The sequence below is a fragment of the Rhinopithecus roxellana genome, chromosome 4, assembly GCF_007565055.1.
Source record: "Rhinopithecus roxellana isolate Shanxi Qingling chromosome 4, ASM756505v1, whole genome shotgun sequence".
In the NCBI taxonomy this organism is placed as follows: domain Eukaryota; kingdom Metazoa; phylum Chordata; class Mammalia; order Primates; family Cercopithecidae; genus Rhinopithecus; species Rhinopithecus roxellana.
In genome coordinates, this window is record NC_044552.1 from 21,822,478 (window position 1) to 21,847,273 (window position 24,796).

General features: G+C 40.8%; 1 protein-coding gene and 2 non-coding genes across 3 annotated transcripts in view; 1 reads left to right on the forward strand and 2 right to left on the reverse strand.

The window, feature by feature from the left end:
• ZBED9 (zinc finger BED-type containing 9) overlaps positions 1-18,741 on the reverse strand; it is a 44,448-nt gene extending 25,707 nt beyond the window's left edge. Inside the window, exon 1 of the mRNA XM_030929088.1 lies at positions 18,592-18,741. The gene's annotated coding sequence lies outside the window, so the exon portion shown is untranslated. The remainder of the gene's footprint in view (positions 1-18,591) is intronic.
• TRNAS-GCU lies at positions 174-255 on the reverse strand. Its single transcript has one exon. It is a non-coding gene; the product is annotated as a tRNA-Ser (tRNA).
• TRNAA-AGC lies at positions 9,641-9,712 on the forward strand. The gene has a single exon. It is a non-coding gene; the product is annotated as a tRNA-Ala (tRNA).
• Positions 18,742-24,796: the final 6,055 nt, after the last annotated feature.

Sequence of the window (24,796 nt, forward strand, 5' to 3'; positions counted from 1 at the left end):
TGCTCGCCAAGACTGAGAGAATCTTATACTCAGAACCGAAAATTAGCAGAGGCCAGTTAAGATACATTCAGTAATTTACTCGGTTTCTTGGCGAATTAATCTACCAAAGATAAACGCTAACTATGCAGCATCCAGACCCATCTTTTTAGAGGGTTAAATAAAACCTCACGAAACGACGAGGATGGGATTCGAACCCACGCGTGCAGAGCACAATGGATTAGCAGTCCATCGCCTTAACCACTCGGCCACCTCGTCACATGTTAAGTGTGGTAAAGTCATTTTCTTCCTCCGCACAGTTAGTCCTGTAATAATACTATTTTTAATTGGTTTTTTTTTCTGGCGTAATCCTGATTCAGTCCTTACAACGACACTCAGAATCGAGTATTTTTAGGTACATTTCGCAGCAACCACAAAAGTGATAAATGACACCTAGAGTGGTTCAGTTACTCGGCACATATCAAACGAACGGATAAAAACAGTACGCGTAGGTATTAAACACGTAGATCCTTGCTGAACACCGGAATGAATGGACATAGGATTTGAATTCTGATCTGCTGACCTGGCTCCAGCCAGCTACTCTGCGTTCTCCCTTTGGAGGGACCGGATTATTCCTTCTCCTGATAAGAACATCTCCAGGGATTCCTGTTTTCTGGGAGGTGCCAGAAATTAGTAAATAAACTACAACGAACAACAAACAGGCTCTGTGATTCCCTTATACGTTTTTGCTTCTGAGATATGCCAGACAGCAAGGAGACGCTTTCATCTCTCTCTTATTCTTTCTCTGGGGTTTGGAATTATTGCATTGCTGCGATATGCAGCAATGGGTCAAAACAGGGTTGGAAAAAAAGTAGAAAGACTCCCCGATGTGAGCATTTTCGTTCTAGAGTAGTTTGGAATGTTACTGCGTAAGATGATTTAGCCTGGCTGCCACCAACACTTAAAGGGTCGGGTCGGGAAATCTTTCCTAGAACAGGAGCCAGCTAGCTTGGGTCGGGGTTCTGTCCCACTCACCATGTGACCTGGGCGGGCTACTTCACCAACTTCATCCCATAGTTTTTATCTATCCAGGAAAAAGCTGACTTTGACAATTTTAAATAAACCCAGCACCAAGGAACCCATCTACTCTCTAGGGCTTCTCTGCTTTTCTGTATCTGGTGGAAAAAATTGGAGAGATTATTTCTTGCCCAAATGCTGGGTTTTGTTGTTGTTGTTGTTGTTGTTTTGTTTTGTTTTTCCTTCCTTTGAAACCTTTACTTCTGTTTAGGCAGAAGGGACTGTCTTCTCCCCCCATCAAGTTCCTTTACCAAATTTCATATCTCCATCCTCACCGTACAACTACCCAGCATGGGAAACTGACCTGTGATCCCTTGGTTAGAGGACTAAAGATTTGTTTATTTAATGATTCAAACAATCGTAGTTATCTATTTTAATGAGGCCAGTTATGATTTTCCGGTCTGAGGTGGGTGTATCACTTGAGGTCAGGAGTTTGAGACCAATCTGGCCAACATGGTGAAACCCTGTGTCTACTAAAAAAACAAAACAAACAAACAAACAAACAAAAAACCATTAGCTGAGTGCGGTGGCGCGCGCTTGTAATCCCAGATACTCGTGAGGCTGAGGCACAAAAATCGCTTGAACCCAGGAGGTGGAGGTTGCAGTGAGCCGAGATCACACCACTGCACTCCAGCCTGGGTGACAGAGTGAGACTTTGTTGAACAGAAAAGAAAAGAAAAGAAGAAAGTAATTATAGCAAGGTTGCAAGATACAAGGTTAATATATGAAATTCAATTCCTTTTCCACATACTAACAATACTCATTTGGAATTTGAAATTAAGAAAGCAACACTATTTATATTAGCACCAAAAAAAGAAAAGAAGAAACAGAAAACAAAAAAGAAACAGGATACTGAAATATAAATCTAACCAGATATGTACAAGATCTATGTGAGGAAAGCTACAAAACTCTGATTAAAGTGATCAGAGAATCCAAATAAATGGAGAGATATTCCATGTTCATGGATAGGAAAACTCAATATTGTCAAGACATCAGTTCTTTCCATTTGATCTATAGATTCAACACAATCCCAATCAAAACCCCGTGGGTTACTTAGTTTTAGAAAAAACAAACAAACTCAAAATTTACATGGAAAGGCAAAAGAATCAGAATTGCCAACATCATGCAAAAGAACAATGCTGAAAAACTAACACTACCCAATGTCAAAGTTACAGTAATCAGGACAGTGTAGTGTTGTGATATGGTTTAGGTGTGTCCCCACTCAAATCTCATCTTGAATTCCCACACATTATGAAAGGGACCTTGTGGGAGGTAATTGAATCATGGGGGCAGGTCATTCCGTGCTGTTCTCATGATAGTGAATAAGTCTTATGAGATCTGATGGTTTTAAAAAGGGGAGTTTCCCTCCACAAACTCTTCTCTTGTCTGCCACCATGTGAGACATGCCTTTCACCTTCCACCATGATTGTGAGGCCTCCCCAGCTACATGGAACTGTAAGTCCAGTAAACCTCTCTCTTTTGTAAATTGCCCAGTCTTGGGTGTGTCTTTATCAGCAGTGTGAAAATAGACTAATACAGTTGTCAAAATAGAAAAATAAATGAATGGGAAGAAGTGAGTTTCAGAAATAGACCTATAGTAAACTTATCTTTGACAAGGGAGCAAAAGCAATTCATTGGAGAAAAGCATGATTTTTTTAAACAAATTTTAATAAAACAATTGGAGATCCATATGTTAAAAAAAAGACTTTAGACATTGACCTTAACATTTTCATAAAAATTAACCCAAAAATTGATTATACACCTAAATGTAAAACACAAATCTATAGAATTTCTAGCAGATAACATAGGAGAAAATCTAGGTTGTGTTAGCTTTGGCAATTAGTTTATAAAGACAACACCAAAAGCAAAACATCTGAAAAAAGAAAAAAGTTGGATTTCATTAAAATTAAAACTTCTCTGTGAAATACACTGTTAAGGAAACGAAAAGAAAATGTACAAGAACTCTCAAAAATTTAACAAGAAAACAAACGACCTAGTTAAAATGTAGGCAAAAGATCTGGACACTTCACTAAAGAAGATGGCAGCTAAGCTTATTTATAGATTCTCAACATCATATGTCACTAGGGAATTGAAAATCAAAACAGTAGGTGTGGAGTGGTGGCTCATGCCTGTAATCCCAGAACTGTGGGAAGCTAAGGCAGGCGGACCACCTGAGGCCAGGAGTTCGAGACCAGGCTGGTCAACATGGCAAACCTCCATCATTACTAAAAATACAATAATTAGGTAGGCACGGTGGTGTGTGACTGTAGTCGCAGCTACTTGGGAGGCTGAGGTTAGAGGATTGCTTGAGCCCAGGAGATTGCAGTGAGCTGAGATCCCACCACTGTACTCCAGCCTGGGTGACAAAGTGAGACTATTTCTCAAAAAAGTAAAATGTAAAAAGTAAACAGAGTTTTAAGAAATTTATCACCCAGAAACAATATATGAACCTACTTTGGATCATAAATCGAACAACTCACCTATAAAAAAATTTTTGCATAACTGGGAAAATCAAACATGGACTAGGTATTAGATAATATTAAGAATTTTAGTTAAATATTTTAGAAGTGATAAAGTTATTAAAATGATGGTTTTGTTTGTTCATTCTTTTTGTTTTCTGTGACACAGCCTCAGGAGGTCCTGATAACATAAGTCCATTTTTTAAAATGTTCTTTTCTTTTAGACATATACTGAAGTATTTAAACATCAAATTACATGATGCTTAGAAGTAGCTTAAAATACTTCAGTGGAGAAAAGGAGGGATGAATGAAATAAGAACAGTAAATGCTAATTGTTGTTGAACCTGGTTGATGTGTGCATGGAAAGTCAGTACACCATTCTCTCTAACTTTGTGTAAGTTTGAAAGCTTTAATAAACAAAACTAGAAGAGCTTTTTTCTTTTTTTTTTTTCTTTTTTTTTTTTGAGACGGAGTCTTGCTCTGTCGCCCGGGCTGGAGTGCAGTGGCCGGATCTCAGCTCACTGCAAGCTCCGCCTCCCGGGTTTATGCCATTCTCCTGCCTCAGCCTCCGGAGTAGCTGGGACTACAGGCGCCCGCCACCTCGTCCGGCTATTTTTTTGTATTTTTAGTAGAGACGGGGTTTCACCGTGTTAGCCAGGATGGTCTCGATCTCCTGACCTCGTGATCCGCCCGTCTCGGCCTCCCAAAGTGCTGGGATTACAGGCTTGAGCCACCGCGCCCGGCCAAGAGCTTTTTTCAATGCAAGCGTTAGTTGTCAACTACCTGTTTTTGTCAATGATATTCAAAATTACTCTCACTCTTGTTTCAAGGGGAGGAGGGGGACAGGGTCTTGCTCTGTCGCCCAGGCTGAACTGCAGTGGTGCAATCTCAGTTCACTGCAGCCTCCGCCTCTCAGGCTCAAATGATCCTCTCACCTCAACCTCCCAAGTTGCTGGGACTACAGGCACGTACCACCACACCTGGCTAATTCATGTGTATGTATTTTTAGTGGAGATGGGATTTTGCCACGTTGGCTAGGCTGGTCTCGAACTTCTGACCTCAAGTGATCCGCTCGCCTCAGTCTCCCGAAGTGATGGGACTACAGACGTGAGCCACTGCGCCCAGACAGAACTCTCACTCTCAAGGCTCCACCGATGTTGAAGTGTTTGAGGGGGGAAAAGTCGTTGTTCTGTGGGACCCTGGTACTGAAGACACGATCTGGGTGACCCCTAGCTCTTTCCTACTCACCCACCCCGCTATGCTCTCCATTTCCCTCTCTCTTCTGACATAATGAGGCATGCAGGCCTGAGTGAAGGAGTACCTTCTGGCAGCTATCGGAACTATGGCTATGCTGATAGTGCATATAATGCCTGTGAAGAAGAGAGACTCACTAAAAGTTTGACCTAAATAGGTCCTTTGGTTTATTTTTTAATTTAATTTAATTTTTATTTAATTTCTTCTGATGGGTTATTTTTTCTTACATATGACGATGATAATTCATGACACTTAAATAGTGATGTTTTGTTTTGTTTTTGACACAGAATCTTGCTCTGTCACCCAGGCTGGAGTGCAGTGGCATGATCTCAGCTCACTGAAACCTCAGCCTCCTGGGTTCAAGTGATTCTCCTGCCTTAGCCTCCCAAGTAACTGGGACTACAGGTGCGCACCACTACACCCACCTAGTTTTGTGTTTTTAGTAGAGACAGTGTTTCACCATGTTGGCCAGGCTGGTCTCAAAACTCCTGAGTTCAGGTGATCTGCCCACCTCGGCCTCCCAAAGTTCTGGGATTACAGGCGTGAGCCACAGTGCCCAACCCCTTTTTGCCTAAATCTTCCTAATAATTTTTGATGATAATGACCTCTCTTTCTTCTCTGCCCTAATACCTCATTCTCTAAATAAAGCTTATGATTTTGGCATGTGTCTAGTAGGGCCCAATTCATATATGTATTAGTCTAGTCACTGTTTTATATTAACTTTATAAATTCCATTGACTTGGCTTATAATAGCTTTATGATTTTTGCTACTTCGGTAGGCCATTTGATTATCGTTGGTGACAGAATAATGTAATTACTAAACTCTGAATGGAAATAAAGTATTCAAAAACTCAAATTGAACTTGGAGTATTGTTGCTTTAATTTATGGAAAGCAAATCATAAAGGTGGACTGCTGAGTAAAAGAAAATATTAAAATAATATTAAATACTCTGTGTTGCTGCTACTTTGGGATTTATCCATTTGTAGGCACCAAAAATAAATTTTTAAATAAAATTTTAAACACTTTCTCATCCTTAAAGTTTACTTTGATGGGTACACAAGTCTAGATTGGCAATTATTTTATTTCAATATTTCCAAAATATATTTTATTGTTTCCTGGATTTTACCATGAAGATGCTTGTTAACATTCTAATTGTTCTTTCTTTGCAGAAAATCTATACATTCTCTCTGGCTGATTTGAGACATCCTCTTATGTTTGATATAACACAGTTTCAGTATGAGGTGTGTAGTTATAGTTGTTTCTCTTTAACTTGCTTGTGACACATTTGCTTTCTGACTCTCTAAGTGAAAATTTTCTCTCCAATTTGGGAAATTTCCCAGGTATATTATATCTAAATATTACCTCACTTACATTTTTTTCTCTTCTTTTATTCCTGAACTCTAATCGTGTATACTTCAGAATTTTCACATAATCTTCCATTTCCATTATTGTTTTTTTTAAATCAGTTTTCTGTGGCTGTGTAATAAAGTACTCCAAACCCGGTGGCTTAAAACAACATAGAACTCAGCTGAAATGTATCATCTCATCTCCTTGTAAAATCAGCTGGATTTACAAATTAATGTGAGCTGGCAGGTCAGCTGGGACTCGCTGCTCCTGGATGCCCTTAATGCCTGGATGTCTTGATACTTGGCAAGGGCTATTTTCTGGAGTTCATCAGTTTTCCTTCATGTGATCTCCCCAACAGGACTGCCCAGCTTTCTTAGACAGTGATAATGTTCCAACATGTTGAGAACTGAAGCTGCAAGCTTTCTTGAGACCTGCACTTGGAAGTAACACAGCAGCACTGCCACTGTGTTCCAATGGTCAAAGCAGATCACAAAGGCAGCCCACATTCCAGGGTTAGGGGAATAAGATTTGGCTCCACCTTCTGATGGGAGGAGATGCAAATAATTCGCAGTCGTGTTTAGCTATCTCAGCTTGCTTCATATGTTCCATGTTCTTAACCATTTTTGCTGTATTCTGGGTTAATGTTTTGTCTTTATCTTTCAGCTTAGTAATTCCTTTGCCAGTTGTAGCTAATATGCTATTTAGCCTTGTCCATTAGGAATTTTTTTTGGCTGGGCACGGTGGTTCACGCCTATAATCCCAGCACTTTGGGAGGCTGAGGCTGGTGGATTACCTGAGGTCAGGAATTCAAGACCAGCCTGGCCAACATGGTGAAACCCTGTCACTACTAAAACTACAAAAATTAGCCGGGCGTGGTGGCACACCCCAGCTACTCAGGAGGCTGAGGCAGGAGAATTGCTTGAGTCCAGGAGGCAGAGGTTTTAGTGAGCGGATATCGTGCCACTACACTCCAGTCTGGCTGACAGAGCGAGACTCTGTCTCAAAAAACAAAAATCTTTTTTTAACTATTGTGTCTTTATTTCTTGAATCTAAATTTTTACATAATTTTACTCTCTCTTTTGCATACTTCCATTTGTAATCATATCCTTAATTTATTGATATATGTCATACATAGCTATTATACATTTTGTATCTTAAAATTTAACATCTACAGTTCTTTAGGTTTCAATATGACTTTTTTGTATCTGTTGAGTCTCAAGCATAGTAATTTACCTTCTTCGGTTTGTAGTAATCTTTATTTTTAACCTTATTTTGTGATCTTAACATAAGAGCGTTCTGCAGGCCTAACTCGGGGAAGTTTTCTTTCAGGGAGGATATATTTCTACTTCTGCCCGGAGCTAGGGAACAAACTTGACCCTGAACCACTTGGTCTCACTACAGGTTTTGCCCCATAACAAGAGTGTCAGGCTCAGCTTCTCCACCTCTCTGCTTTTCTGTTATTAAATATTCATCCTCACAGTTGTAGTATTTCTACTGGTATCTGATTTCAGGTTAAACCCACTCCTCTGTTGGTCCAGGCTGGCTTCCAGCAGTTCTTGCTCCCAACTGTTCTAACTCCCAGGAACTTTAGGCAGAGTTCCAACAGTTACGGCTTTGACTACTCACTACCCTGACCTGGGCTCCAGGTGTTTCTAAGTCACTTTAGCTCTCAGAAAATATTCATTTATGTTTGTTTTGAGTGACCTCTAAAGAATTCCTTAATCCTTTGTGAGACCAGAAACGTCACAAAAAGTGTACTATCAAGGGACTTTGTTGGAAAGATTTTTTTAAAGCAAGAACCAAAAAGTACAGACCAATGGCTGAAAAATATATAAGCATGCAAGATTATTTAGTATTCCAATGGATAACGTATACCCTGAGCCTAGTCATGAGAAAGTATCAGTCAGTGAAAGACATTCTATTTTTAAAAATGAAATGAGGCCGGGGCGGTGGCTCAGGCCTGTAATCCTAGCACTTCGGGAGGCCAAGGAGGGCAGATCACGAGGTCAGGACTTTGAGACCAGCCTGGCCAACACGGTGAAACACCCGTCTCTACTGAAAATATAAAAAAAAAAATTAGCCAGACGCAGTGGCGGGCACCTGTAATCCCAGCTACTCAGGAGGCTGAGGCAGGAGAATCATTTGAACTCGGGAGGCAGAGGTTGCAGGTGAGCCGAGATCGAGCCATTGCACTCCAGCTGGGCGACAGGGCGAGACTCTGTCTCGGAAAAAAAAAAGAAAGAAATGAAAATAACACTATTTTTAAAATGACATATCAATGTCATAAAAAATGAAGACTATGCAAATATTCTTCATTAAAGAAGACTAAAAAAGATATGACAACTAAATGCAACGCCTGACCCTAGACTAGATCCTGTATGAGAGGGAAACATCAAGTCAATTGGTCAACTTGAAATGCAGACTGTAGATTAAATACAGCTATTGTATCAATGTTAAATTTACAAAAGTTCCTAATAGTACTGTGGGTATATAGTAAAATACTTAGTAAAGGAAATAGAAGTGATGTATGCAACGTACAGGAGAGAGAAGCAGCAAATGATAAGGCAAATGGGGTAAAATATTAATAATATCTAAATCCGAGTAAAAGATAGAAGGGTATTTTTGTATTATTTCTATTTTTTCAACTTTTTAGTGAGTTATAAATTGTTTCAGAAAGAGAGAGGGAGAGATTTCAACGGAGGTGCCTCAGAAGTCAGTAGTTGTGAATCTGGGTTGGCTGGGCCAGCTCTTTAAAACGTGGGAAGCTTCCCCCACCTCCCCTCACCATTCGAGAAACCAATAATTTTTCATTGCTCCATGGTTTCCTACAGATCGGTCGCCAAGAAACAGATGCCAGCCCTGCCTTAACCTAATTCATCTTTTTTTCAAATAACACTACTACCCCACCCCCACCCCCACCAGCTTGGCTTAGCAGGGGACCCTCAGAGTTTTGTCGGAGGTAAAGTACTCTAGAAGTGCCGATCTGGGTGCCTACGTGATGCCTCTCACCCGGGTCCAGGTTTCCAGTTTGTCCTTGTGATTGATTCATGACATCTTGAGCTCGCAAGAACGTTCCCTGCCATCACCACTAAATGTTCAGTGGACGTTATGGGCTTTTGGAAACGGAAGTGATTTGAGAGTATTTGTTCCAAGAAAGGCGGCGCTGGGCGCGGGGACTGGAACTCGGTAGGCGAGGATCCCCTTTGATGCCCCCCTACAGTTCCCCTTCAAACACGTAGGTCTCAGCTGGTACTGCGCTACTGGCTTTGGCCTCCTGGGGCCTTATGGTTGAAAAGAGCAGGAAATCAAGCTGGAAAATGCGAGAGACAACAGATTGTCTGCTTTCAGGCTCCTTCCTTTGTAATTTCACTGTGTTGCTTTCTTTGGACGCTGCTTGTGCAGGACCTAGGCTAGCTGTTTCACAAATTGCGGAGTTTGCATTCATGATTTCACTGCAATTTACTAAATCTTTGAGAAATACTGATTATAAATCATGAAAGAAATGCAAAGCAAGCTGCCTGTGGTTGGGGGTGTAGCTCAGTGGTAGAGCGCGTGCTTAGCATGTACGAGGTCCCGGGTTCAATCCCCGGCACCTCCACCAGTTTTGGGAGTGAGCACTTTCTCCCCCGGCTTTCCACTTTCATTTCTCCCTCCCGTTAAATAAACCTGGTCTCACTCACTCAATTTTCTGCTTGTCTGTACAGCCTTTGCGGTGTTCAATATCCGTATCGATAGATAGCATTGCCACACTAGGAAGGTCTTGAACCCTTTGTAACAAGCATTTTTGCAAATTAATCGGCCTGGTTTCTTTGGATTTCATGCTATGGTATTACTGAAAAACAGAAAGAAAAAAACAGAAAAAACATAAAAATAATAAGAGACCCTTTGTTTTATTCACTGTTTTTTTCTTTTCTTTTCTGAATTCTGAAGAGTTCTTGGAGCAAAGAACAGCATGGAGGTTTAATAGCAGAAACATATCTTATTGATGTCTTTCTTCTGAGCTTCCAACCACCCTATACCTTACCTTTTCTTGAATCACCAGATAGGGAAGCAGTGGGCCCCGTTAGCATCATGGGGTGATAGGTACACGAAGGACAATAAAATGCTGTCTGCCATAGCATAGGGTGCCTCCCAAATCTAACCTGAATGAGACAGATGGGATTGGCTGGTTAAATGAAGCCAGAACTACTGCCCATTTGCTGAAATAGCTTAGTGGGAGTGTGAGACCAGGCATCCAAATATCTCTTGTTCAAGAAAATGTCATTAAACATAAATGACATGTTGTTGGGAAAAGGGCTTGTGGGAAAAGAGCTTGTGGGATGCCTGCATAAACTGGCCGTAAAAATATGAGACAATAAGTTGTGGAAAGCCACAAGAGGCCTCTGAGGAGGAAAGCCTCCTAATTGCCATCATGTTCCCACGCTCAGAGCGAGACCCGCTCTCTTATCTGTAAACACTGTGTTCAAGGAGAAAGACACTCCTTCGAAACACTGGAATGTGGACAGACGTGCAGGCTCCTAGTTTAGCCTGCTCCCACTAGCTACTCTCTGATAAGTTAAAGATATGCCGTTTGAGCACAAAGGAGATTCATTTAAACCGCTATTGCTATAGATTACGGCTATGACGCACTGCCACCTATTCACTTTTTTGCCCGGAACATCTGCTTGTTAGATCTAAGTGATTGTACTCTTAGCGGAGACCAGAGCTCTGAGCCTTTTGCAGCCTCTATTTTGCAACTGGCCCGCTGGCTCCCCACCTTTACTCTTAACTTGTCTCTTCTCAATCCTTTGTCACCACCGGACTTTGGGTACCCTAGGGGTGGTGTTGAGGCTGGTCCCCAACACATGTTGAACTCATTTTACAAACACATTTAACTAGAAGACCACCTCCACTGCCCCTAACACAAAAAAGTCTCCCACAACACCTACATATGGTAATCAATCCAAATTAAAGGTGATTTGCCTACGCCAGAGCTAGTATGAAATATTGATCAAATATATAGTATGAGAGGAAAGAAACCAGTTTTCCCCTTTTTAACTTATTGATTTCTAGAAATTATGTTTTATTCTGATAAATAATTCTGTATAATATATAATGTTAATAGATGTTTATGAGGCTGGGCATGGTGGCTTATGCCTGTAATCCCAGAACTTTGAAAAGCTGAGGCAGAAGAATTGCTTGAGCCCAGGAGTTCCAGACCAGCCTGGGCAACACAGAGAGACCTCATCTCTACAAACAATCTTTTTTTTTTTTATTAGCAGGTCATGGTGGTGCATGCCTGTATTCCCAGCTAGCTACTTGGGAGTCTGAGGCAGGAGGATCACTTGAGCCCAGGAGGTTAAGGCTGCAGTGAGCTTTGATTGTGTCACTGCACTCCAGCCTGGGCAAAGAGAGCAAAACATTGTCTGAAAAAAAAGGGGGGGGGGAGGTGTTTATGGTATATATTCCCTATTTAAGTCTTTTTACAGTATTTTGTGATCAAATACATTTAAATTATTTTTCATGACAAGACAAGGATATTCATTATCTTCACTACTACTAAACATTGTAATGGAGGTATTAGCCAAAGCATTTAGACATGAAAAAGTAATTAAAGGATTAACTGTTGGATAGAATGGGATAAAGCTATCTATGTATCTTGGTAGGATTATATATCTGGAAGCCACCCCTCAAAATGAAAAACTAATTATAAATAGAGAATTTGGTCTTTACCAAGAAGCTGGATGCAAAGTTAACATAAACATACACATTCATATACACACACACACAAAATAGCTTTTCCATATTCAACCTTTGAATGTTTTTGAATATCAGTTTTATTTTGAAAGCTAACAAATGAAGGAAAAGAATCAAGTATTTATCCTCTCTCTCCCGTATGGAATGTATTTCAGGATAAACATATAGTTGATGAGGGAAAGATTTTTCTTCTCAGGAAATAACAGCTAATAAATGCAGGAGACATTACAAAATTAGAGTCAATATTTTGCAACTGGTATTGCTGTAACACATCCAGGTCACAATTGGCAATGGCTGCTATAACCATGAGATGAAATTGGATGAAAGACTGCAGAATGGTTGGAGCAGGCTGATGTCACCTAAAACCAAAGCTAAATTTTATATCATCAGATGTGAGACAACCACAAATCATGTGACCCATAATAAAGTAGAACATAACCAGGACCACAATAAAATACTGGTGTTGAAAATTAAATTTCTATAATCAAATAGATAAAAATCATTTGTTTAGAGTAAATATTGGAGATACAGAAATGTGTTTAATAACATTATAATGATGCAATCAGCTAAATCCACAATGTGGAAAATTCTCCTGGACAAATTGACCTTCAAGAAAGAAATGGCATGGAGTCCGGGCATGTTGACGCAAGCCTGAAATCCAAGTGCTTTGGGAGGCGAGGAGGGCTGATCACTTGAGGTTGGGAGTTCAAGACCAGCCTAGCTACATGGTGCAACCCCGTCTCTACTAAAAATACAAAAATTAGCCGGCTGTGGTGGCAGGCACCTGTAATCCCAACTACTCGGGAGGCTGAGGTACAAGAATCGCTTAAAACCATTAGGGCTTTTTATTCCCCAGGTTTTTAAAATAACCTTTTTTTTTAAAGGTAATATGTGCATTATAGGAAATTAAAAAACACAAGAGGCCAGACGTGGTGGCTCACGCCTGTAATCGCTGCACTTTGGGAGTCTGAGGTGGGTGGATCACCTGAAGTCAGGAGTTTGAGACCAGCCTGGCCAACATGATGAAACCCCGTCTCTACTAAAAATACAAAAAATTAGCTGGGTGTGGTGGTGTGAGCCTGTAATCCCAGCTACTCAGGAGGCTGAAGCAGGAGAATTGCTTGAATCTGGGAGGTGGAGGTTGCAGTGAGCCGAGGTCACACCACTGCACTCCAGCCTGGGTGACAGAGTGAGACTCCAAAAAAAAAGAAAGAGAGAGAGAGAAAGAAGGAAGGAAGGAAGGAAGGAAAGAAGGAAGGAAGGAAGAAAGGAAAAAAAAAACCACAAGAAACAAAGAACAAAGTCATCCACAATCACAAGTAGTTTATATTTTGATGTGTCCTTCTAGGTCCCGTGTGTGTGTAGACATAACATCCAGTTATATGGGATTGAGATTGCACAGTATATAGTATATATTATGCTTTTTACACATTATAAGTATTTACCAATTCAGAATTGCAAAGCTATATGAGTATTTTGATGACCAAGAATATACAGCACCAACTCAGTCTGTTAGAAAAAAAATGTAATCCTGCCTTTTTTGGGGACAAAAATTTCATAGAAGGCAAAAATGACAACATGCCTCTAGATAAAAGCATTAGCAGAGTTCTGATTAAAATACTGCATTCCCTTAGTGCTCAATTTAAAATAAAACATAAAGCAAGTGAATACACTAAGTATAAGGTTTCTAAGAGAATTCATTAACAGATCTATACCATTAAAATATTAGCAAGAAGATATGTTTCCCTTGAATTACTTCATGTGTTCCTATAGTACAGCCAAAGGAGATGCACATATATCAATGGCTCTCATCAAAATGGAAATATGGACACATCTGCATTCATCTCTCCCTTTATACTTCCTTCTGCCCCTCTACTGCTAACCTGATGAACAAGTCCTGATAAACATTGCCCAGTGGTGGTTTCACAATTCCATGTCCAAGATACATCTCTTCTAAAGATGTTTACTGAAAAGTAAAGGGCTCATATAGACATATGGTTATCATCTAAAACCATGTTCTAGATAATGGAGATATTAGCAAAGAGCCTTTCCCATCACCTTTCCTCTTCTCCCTCTTCCACCATCCAAGTGGCTATGTCCAGCTCCAAGAGGTGGATTAACAAAGGTCACTCCCAGAAGACAGGCCTTCCTAAAAACTAATACAAGGATATAAAGGGATTGTTTTACTACCTCTACTTCCAACACACTTTGAGCAAAAGGACTTACCTTTTAATATACAACAATATTAACTAAAATGCACATATAGAACAATGGTTAGACCATCTGAACTAATCTAACTCACCTGTACAGAACTCTTCCCCCTACATACTTCTTCCTCCACAACTTGCCACTACCCAGTGAAAAGTCAGTATACTCTCCAAAACATCAAGTTTAACAATTCCATTCCCAAATACAACCACTCCTAGGCAATTTTGGTGAAAGGTGTTACTTAGTCTCTACTTTTAACCTATGTTGTGTGCTTTTACGCATCTAGAAAGACAAGATGTTTCAGATCGGAGTTGTTTTCCACTGTATATACAGTAGCATTGAATAAATGGTGCACATACATAACACAGGCTATAATTTAAAAGTGTCTTCTAAATAGGAACATTATGGCCTAGAATTCTTCCCCTTCTCACCTCTAAATTAACCCTGTGGACAGGTATGAGCATCCAGAAGAGGTATAAGCATCCAGTTAGAGATTTTAACAATTTCACTTCTGTGGGGGTTTTTTTGTTTTGTTTTGAGACGGAATCTCACTCTGTTGCCCAGGCTGGAGTGTAGTGGCGTGATCTCGGCTCACCGCAACTTCTGCCTCCCAGGTTCAAGCGATTCTCCTGCCTCAGCATCCCGAGTAGCTGGGACTACAGGCGTGTGCCAACATGCCCGGCTAATTGTTTTGTATTTTTAGTAGAGACAGGGTTTCATCGCGTTAGCCAGGATGGTCTCGATCTCCCGAGCTCGTGATCTGCCCGCCTCGGCCTCCCAAAGTGCTGGGATTACAGGCATGCGCCACTGCGCCCAGCTCACTTCTGTGTTTTTAGGAACACTCTATGAATTTTAACACAAACTGTACTCAATGTATCAGTTTACTAACTCTACTTTTGTCATACACTAGCAACCTCCTTAACATCTGGAAAGACTAGATGTTGTAAATTAGGACTCCTTTGTGGATTTATATACACTATATACACGGCACAGTAAAAGACCATAAACACACTGGTATAAAGCCCTTTGCACTTTCTTCTCCTTCCTCCCTGAACCAGCACAAATATAATAATGTGTACTGCTCAGGGAAGTAGTTTGATCAATTTTCAAAAGATAATATTTCATATGAATCAAAAGGATATCTACAATGTATTTTGTGCACTTCTAAACACTTAGAAAGCCTAGACTTTTCAAATAAGGACTTAAGTTTGTCCACTATATACACAGTAGTGTTGAATAAACTACATACATGTAACAGTGGTTATATCTGAAAGTGTCTTCTAAATTGAAACATTCTAGTTTAGAATCCTTAATTTCTTCCAACTCCTCTCCACCACAAACCCAGTGGATATAGGCACGTGTGTCACTTAGCCGATGTTATCATTTCATTTCCAAAAGTCCTTTTCAGAAGACAGTCTTTAAATGAAGTTTAACACAAAGTGTACAAAATGTTAGTTTATTAACACTACTTTTGTCATAAACTGGCAACCTCTTTAATATCTAGAGACTAGATGTTATAAAAATTAACTAGATATTATAAATTTTAATATCTAGAGACTGTATATTATAAAATATACACTTGACAACTCATTTATCCAGTATATACACAATATGCACAATATAGCAAAGTTAAATGAAATGCACATAACATATAAGGCAATGAATAAGCTGAAATTTTCTAGTACTAACAACACACCTTTTGCAGTTTCTTTCCACCCACCTCCCTCAACTCAACGAACAAGTAGAGAGCACACTGTTCAGAGAGGTGGTTTAACAATTCCACTTCCAAACACAGTATTTCCCATCAGTCTTAAAAGCTATTTAAAAGTGTCATTCAACTACTTCTACTTTTAAATACATCAAGCACTTCTAAATAGCTGAAAATACTAGATATTTCATATAACTTTTCCACCATGTACACAGCACTGTTAAATAAAATTGCATACATGCAACAATAGTTGTAATCTGAGGTATCTTCCAAATACGATCATTTTGGTCTTGAACCATTCCCTCCTCACTTCCTTCTCTCTGACTTCAATTCAGTGGACACGTACAGGCACATGTAATGCTTAGAGATGGTGGAACAAATTTGTATCCAAAAGTCATTTACAGAAGACAAGCTTTCCTATGCATTTCAACACAAAGTGTACAAAAGGTGCTAATTTTACTGAGTACTTTGTCATACACTGGCAACCTCTAACATCTAAGGGACTAGATGTTGCAAAATTATGACTCATTTGTTTATTATAAAGTTTATACACTGCAAAACAAAATCCACAAAACATACAGAAAAATGGTGTCTAAAAAGTCCAAGTATAAACACACTAGCATATTACCTTTTGCAATATCTTTCCTCCCACTTCCACTAAACCATTAAACAAGTATAGACACTACTATACCGCTCACAGAGGTGGTTTAACAATTCCACTTTCTTTTCTTTTCTTTTTTTTTTTTTTTGAAATGGAGTTTTACTCTTGTTGCCCAGGATGGAGTGCAATGGCATGATCTTGGCTCACTGAAATCTCTGCCTCCCAGGTTCAAGTGATTCTCTTGCCTCAGCCTCCCAAGAAGCTGGGAATACAGGCATGCGCCACCATGCCCAGTTGATTTTGTATTTTTAGTAGAGACAGAGTTTCACCATGTTGACCATGGCTGGTTTCGAACTCCTGACCTCACATGATCCACCCGCCTTGGCCTCCCAAAGTGTTGGGATTACAGGCGTGAGCCACCGCGCCCGGCAACAATTCCACTTTCAAAAGACACTATTTCTTATGAATTTTAGCAAAAAGATATTTTTAAGTGATTATTTTACTCTTACTTTTACAATAGAGGTTAAATGTTACCTGTACATTTAACATATGCCAGGCACTTCTAAACATCTAGATAGGCTAGATGTTTCAGGTAAGGAGTATATTTGCCCACTATATACAAAGCAGTCTTTTTTTTTTTTTTTTTTTTTTTTTTTTTTTTTTTTTTTTTTGAGACAGGGTCTTGCTCCATCACCCAGCCTGGAGTGCAGTGGTATGATCTTGGCTCACTGCAACCTCCACCTCCCAGGTTCAAGTGATTCTCCCATCTCAGTCTTCCAAGTAGCTGGGATTACAGGCATGCACCACCACACCCAGCTAATTTTTCTATTTTTAGTAGAGATGGGGTTTTACCATGTTGGCCAGGCTGGTCTTGAACTCCTGGCCTCAAGCAATCCACCCACCTCGGCCTCCTAAAGTGCTTGGATTACAGGCGTGAGTCACCGTGCTGGTCCTGCAAAGCAGTCTTGAATAAACTGTACACATGTAACAATAGTTAAAATCTGAAAGTGTCTTTCAAATAAAAATATTCCAGCCTAGAACCCTTCCCATCTCAACCCAGTGGCCAATAATGTTCAAATTTTCAGAAGACAATCTTCCCAAGGAATTTTAAAACAAAATGTTCAAAATATATTAGTTTACTAACTCTACTTTTGTTATATACTGGAAACCTCTTTAATGTCTAGAAAGTCTACATGTAAATTAGGGCTTGTTTTTCTCTATAAACACTGTATACACAGATAAGGAAAACAAAGTGAACAGACATGAGAGACAATAGCTAATCTTGCCTCACTGTAAGCACACTGGTGGCATAGGGCTGTCTGCACAGCCTCCTTCTCCTCCTCCCCTGAACTAGTGTATAAACACAACGTGTGTTACTGAACTGGTAGTTGGCCATTCTCCTCTTAAAACATTTCATACGAATTTTAACCAAAAGATATTTACCAAATGTGTTATTTTACTATTTCTAATTTTAACACAAATTAGACACTTCAGAACATCTAAAAAGACTAGACATTTCCAGGAGCAGTGGCTCAGGCCTGTAATCCCAGCATTTTGGGAGGCCAAGGTGGGCGGATCACTTGAGGTCAGGAGTTCAAAACCAGCCTGGCCAAATGGTGAAACTCTGTTTCTACTAAAAATACAAAAATTAGCTGGGCATGGTGGCACGTGCCTGTAATCCCAGCTACTTGGAAGACTGAGGCAGGAGAATCACTTGTACATGGGAGGCGACCACGATCATGCCACTGCACTCCAGCCTGGGCAACAGAGACTCCATATCAAAAAAAAAAAAAAAAAAAAAAAAAGACTAGACATTTCAAAAAGTACTTGAAGTTGTCAGCTACATAAACAGTAGTGAGGAATAAAATGCACACACAAGACAATGATTATAATATGTAAACGTCTTCTAAATATGACCAGTCTGGCATAGGACCTTCTTCTCTTCCTTCTCACTTCTCCATGTCCTAGTCTAACCCACTGAACAAACGTGTATGTGTCTGCTCCTGGTGTTGCTTCCAGAGGTGGTGCAAAAACTCCATTTCAAAAAGTCATCTACAGAAGATGTTTATTTTCTACGATTTTTTAAAAAACAAATGGGAATTTACAAGATGTGTGATATTCTTACTCTATCATACGTCGGCAGCTTCTTTCCCTCTGGAAGGGCTAGATGTGGCAAACGTTGTCTTGTAAAAGTTTTGGGGGAAGCTGAGAGCAGTTTTCTCACATTATATACACAGACCTTCTATAAACGCCGGTACATCTTCCCAAAGCGTGGGCATCTCCAAAGCGCCAAATGGGGCCTGTTACTCCATTTCTCTCTTCCCACATCAAGGTCTGGTAGAAGGAAGGCCAACCGCCCCACGGCCATTATCGTTCCACTCGTCCTCATCCGGGACTCCGCTGACCTTCCGGCCGTTAAGGCCGTTGTCCGTTGTCATCAGGACCAGGTAGGTCTCGCCCAATTGGGACAGAGCGGTCGCCCGAGGACCGGATCTGCCCCGCGCCGTGGCCTAAAGAGGTGGCCTAGCCCGTCCCTAGCTCCGTCTTCCGGGGCCCTGCGCTCCAGTGGCCTCTGCGCGGTTCTTCCCGCCCCGCACACATGCCACCACCCAAAGGCTCTGTGTCCCGGCAGCCACCAGGTCACCGAGGTGTGAAGAGAGGTTTCCCGCCGCTTCCAGCCGGGCCTGACAAGTGGGAGGCGAGGCAGCGGCCTCTGCTGGGAGCTCCGGAGCGCGAGTCGGGCTTTCTTAAGAGGCAAAGCGCGGGAACTGACATCGGGGTAGGGCGTGCAGGGCGGCAAACCTACTTGCTCTGGTTATCTTGAGTTAAAGGGCCGCCCTGTGGTCTGGCCGGAGGCAACAGACTGTAAATCAGTCGATTGTTCAACATTCCTTCCCAAAGTGGGACACTCGGCAACCGTGGTTGTCTCCTAAGGTCAGTTCCTGGAATTCTTTTAAATGCATGGTTCTAATATTATGGCGTCAGTGAGGCAGTGGCGTAGATTTTGTGATCAGTGGAGATGCATGAAGGAATGGCCTAGTAAGGGTAGGCTGAAGCCAAACCCCCTTCCCACTCTGCCTCATTTTATTCTATTTTTATTTCAGATAGATTTAAGGTAATCATGGTCTTCTCTTCCACAGCAGTTTGTAGAAGGCTCCTCTCTTATTTTATTTATTTTTAATTTTTAATTTTTATTGTTTTTTTTTTAGATGGTGTCTCTGTCACCCAGGCTGGAGTGCAGTGACACGATCTCGGCTCACTGCAACCTCTGCCTCCCGAGTTCAAGCGATTCTCCTGCCTCAGCCTCCTGAGTAGCTGGATTACAGGCGCGCCACCACGCCCAGCTAATTTTTTATATTTTTGGTAGAGACGGGGTTTCACCATGTTGGACAGGCTGGTTTTGAACTCCTGACCTCAAGTAATCTGCCCGCCTCAGCCTCCCAAAGTGCTGGGATTACAGGTGTGAGCCACAGCGCCCAGCCTATTTATTTATTTATTTATTTATCTCAGTTCACTGCCGCTGGACCTCTTAGGCGCGGGTGATTCTCCCACCTCAGCCTTCTGAATAGCTGGGACTACAGACATGCACCGCCATGCCCCGCTCATTTTTTTGTATTTGTTGTAGAAATGGGGTTTCCCCATGTTGCCCAGACTGGTCTCCAAGACCCTCCCACCTGGGCCTCCCAAAGTGTTGGGATTACAGGCCTGAGCCACGGCGCTCCGCCTATTTGTTCCTTTTTAAAAAATCTAATTTTCCCTTTCTTGTCTCAGATTTCTCCCATAATTTGAATGTATTTAATGTGCCTTTTTATTTGTATGTCTTATTGTAACTTGTGTTGCTTTTGTGCATATATTTTTAATAATGTAAGTGCTGTGATTTATAGAATTCAGTATTATTTCTTACTCTTTAAACATGATGTTTGTATGTTACTACATGTATATTTTCTTCATTGTTCTAATTGTTTCTGGACCAAACTAAGGGTCTGGCTGACAGCAGACCCTTATTCTCCATGCCCAATAACAAGATGCAGATGAACTGGGGAGGAAGAGAGTTTTGGTTTTTTTTTTTTTTGGAGACGGAGTCTTGCTCTGTCGCCCAAGCTGGAGCGCAGTGGCCGGATCTCAGCTCACTGCAAGCTCCGCCTCCCGGGTTTACGCCATTCTCCTGCCTCAGCCTCCCGAGTTGCTGGGACTACAGGCCCCCGCCACCTCGCCCAGCTAGTTTTTTGTATTTTTTTTTTAGTGGAGATGGGGTTTCACCGTGTTAGCCAGGATGGTCTCGATCTCCTGACCTCGTGATCCGCCCGTCTCGGCCTCCCAAAGTGCTGGGATTACAAGCTTGAGCCACCGCGCCCAGCCAGAAGAGGGTTTTTATTCCTGTAACCAGTTACAGGTAGAAGGCCTGGAAATTATTGCCAGACCAACTCAAAATGTCAAAGTTTTCCAGAGCTTATATACCTTTTAAGCTATATGTCTACATGTAAGTGTGCATTCATCTAAAGACATAAGTGATTAACTTCTTTTAATCTATAACTAAGGTCTGAGTCTTGAACACCTTCCTCTGGAGCCTCAGTAAGTTTACTTAATCTAAATGGGTCTAGGCGCTGGGGTGATTACCCTTATCTCGTCTCCTGCTAAATCACGGAGGTTTGGGGAGTTCCTTCAGACCTCCAATAAGCTTGTTTGTGGAGGCCTGGGGAGTTTCTTCAGACTCCCAATAAAACTTGTTTAATCCTAAATGGGTCCTGTTAAGAACTCCTTCAATATTTTGTCATGCTTTAAAGCCCACGGAAGTCCTAGGCAAAACTCTGAGGGGCTTTTGTTACATTCTAGCCTTTGTATAAGGGCACTGGCGTTTTTAAGCTTTTCATATTTAACTTAACCACTTGGTCAGTACTGAAACAGCTGTGATGCAGGCCTGAGTTGGTGAAACCTGGCCTGCCACATAATGGATGCAGAGTAGTTAGTGTGTAGGTCTACCACTATGATACTTTGATATAAGAAATACAGACCAACAGTGGCTCACGCCTGTAATCCCAGCACTTTGGGAGGCTGAGGTGGGAGAATTGCTTGAGTCTAGGAGTTCAGAGACCAGCCTAGGCAACTCCGTCTCTACCAAAAATAATTTCTTTAAAAATTAGCAGTGGCTGGCTGTGCGCACCTGTAGCCCCAGCTATTTGTGGGGGGCTGCAGTGGGACTTCGCTTCAGCCAGGAAGATCGAGGCTGCAGCGAGTTAGTCATACCACTGCACTCCAGGCTGGGTGACAGAGACCCTCTCTCAAAAAAAAAGAAAAGAAAAATAAAAGAAATACATATATTATATATATATGTGTGTGTGTATGTGTGTATATATATTATATGTGTGTGTATATATGTGTATATATATATACACACACACAAAAATATATCTGTGCCCCTGGTTACTGACATAAGAACTTCTGAAACCCTTAGGTGGGCAGTAGGAAAATCTTTTGTTCTAATATTTGATCTTTGACCCCAGTTCCTGACACAGAGCTCCTAAGACCTTTTTTTTCTAATGAGAAGACTCTTGCTGAGCTCCTGGATAGCCTCAGGGGCTGGTTGTCAGGGAAACCGACCTTGTGATCAGAGGGATAGAACTTTCAGCTCCAACCCCAAACCTCCAGGGAGAAGAGAGGCACTAAAGGCTTAGCTGATCACCAATGGCCAGTGATTTAACCAGTCATGCTTATGTAATGAAACCTCCATAAAAACCCAGAAGGAGAGAGTTTATAATAATATATAAATACAAATTATATATACTAATATATAAATATATGTACAAATAAAGATGTAATATATAAATATCTGATAATAAATGATGCAATAAAAATCTTTCCTCATGTCCCTGTACATGTATGTGTAAGAATTTTCTTACAATTTTCCACCTATACACAGGAGCATAGTGGCTTGATGTCACAGGTTTGATTATCTGTGAAGTGGACCTTGAGATAGAGTTGTTTTGTTTTGTTCTGTTTTGTTTTGTTTTTTTGAGACAAGGTCTCACTCTGTCACCCAGGCTGAAGTGCAGTGGCACGATCCCTGCTTACTACAACCTCCACCTCCCAGATTCAAGCGATTCTTGTGCCTCAGCCTCCCAAGTAGCTGGGATTACAGGCTCATACCACCACACCCAGTTAATTTTTGTGTGTGTGTGCAATTTTTTGGTAGAGACAGAGTTACACCATGTTGGCCAGGCTGGTCTTGAACTCCTGACCTCAAATGATCCACCCACTTTGGTCTCCCAATAAGCGTGAGCCACTGTGCCCAACGAGATAGAGTTTAATGTGCAGGATGTTTATTATGCAGTATCTTTGAGATCCACATCTGTGGAAGGCAGAGAGTAGACTCAAGATTGAGAAGAAGTCAAGCTAGGATGCATGCAAGGTAGGATGCATGCCTGACAGCCTCAGCTAACACCATGGGGAGTTCTGAGGCTAAGTGGTTCATCTGATCCACTTTGGGGCCTTAATATTCTTGCCCCCTCTGCTGGGCACGGTGGCTCACGCCTGTAATCCCAGCACTTTGGGAGGCCGAGGTGGGCAGATCACCTGAGGTGGGGAGTTCGAGACCAGCCTGACCAACATGGAGAAACCCCGTCTCTTCAAAATTAGCAGGTGTGGTGGCGCATGCTTGTAATCCCAGCTACTTGGGAAGCTGAGGCAAGAGAATTGCTTGAACCCAGGCGGAAGAGGTTATGGTGAGCCAAGATCACACCATTGCATTTCAGCCTGGGCACCAAGAGTGAAACTCTGTCTAAAATATATATATATATATATATATATATATATATATGTGTGTGTGTGTGTGTGTGTGTGTGTGTGTGTGTATGTGTGTGTGTATATATATGTGTGTATATATATATATTCTTGCCCCTTCACTCATTTGATGTGAACAGCCTCAAAAAGGATGTGATCTTGGGCAGGCAGCTCTGCAGCTGAGACAATCCCTGAAAGTCCTGACAGTTGTGGATTGTCTGCTGAATGCACTTGTATTAGCTGAGGCAACAAGTCCAGGTAGATCTGGGCAGAGCATCTGTGTCTATTACATTTGGTCATAGAGAATGTGTTAACATGTTTGCCTAAATACTAGCCAATTTCTCTGAGGATGGCTGTGTGTTATTCTGCATTTTACCCAGCAGTGTAAACCAAAAACAAACAAATAGAAAGTCAAATAAGGATATAAACAGGCATTTACAAAAAGAAAAGATACAAGAGGCTAATGAGGATGTGAAGATGCAGTATTAATTCATTAGTAATCAACAATAAATAACAACAAAACTTCATTTTACACTACTGAAACAAGCAAAAGTTAGAAGTCTCAATAATTTCATAGCAAAAGAAAACAACAGAATAAAAAGGTAACCTACAGAATGGGAGGAAGCATTTGCACATCATATACCTGTAAAGCAGCTAATTTTCAAAATATATAAAGGACTCATACAACACAATAGCAAAAAAAGAATACAAACAAAAACCAAATAACCTAATTAAACAATGGGCAAAATACTTGAACACATTTCTCCAAAAAAGACATACAAATGACCAACAAGTATATAAAAAGATGCTCAACATCATTAATTATCAGGAAAATGCAAATCAAAACTACGATGACATGTCATTTCATACTTGTAAAGATGGCTATTGTAAAAAACGACAACAAGAAAGATAACGAGTGTTGGCAAGGATGTGGAGAAATTGAAGCCCCTGTATACTTGTTGGTGGGAATGTAAAATGGTGAAGCAGCAATGAAAAACAATATGGAGGTTCTTCCAAAAATTAAAAATAAGACTACCATGTGATCCTGCAATCCCACTTTTGGGTATATTTCCAAAAAATTGAAATTAGGATCTCAAGGAGATATATGCACTTCCATGTTCCTTGTAGCATTATTCACAGTAGCCAAGATATGGAAACAACCTGTATCCATTGACAGATGAATGAAAAAAGAAAGTGTTGCATATATATCCAATGGAAAATTATTAGGCCTTAGAAAAGAAGAAAATCCTGCCATTTGCAACAATACTGATGAACCTGGAGGACATTATGGGAATTGAAATAAACCAGTCACAGCACAAATACTGCATGATTCCACTTGCATGAGGTATGTAATAGTTAAACTCAGAAATGGAGAATGCCATAGTGGCTGCCAGGGGCTGGGAGGCTGAAGAAGATGGGGAATTGTTGCTCAATGGATATATTTCAGTTATGCTACACGTCGTTCTAGAGATCTGCTGTACAACATAGCACCTATGGTTAACAATAAAGTATTGTACGCTTCAAAATTTGTTAAGATGACAGATCTCACGTTAAATGTTTATACCACATACAAAAAATAAAGACAAAACAAAACCAAAAAAACCCAAAGAGACATAAGGAAATTTTGGTTGGTGGATATGTCTATTACCTTG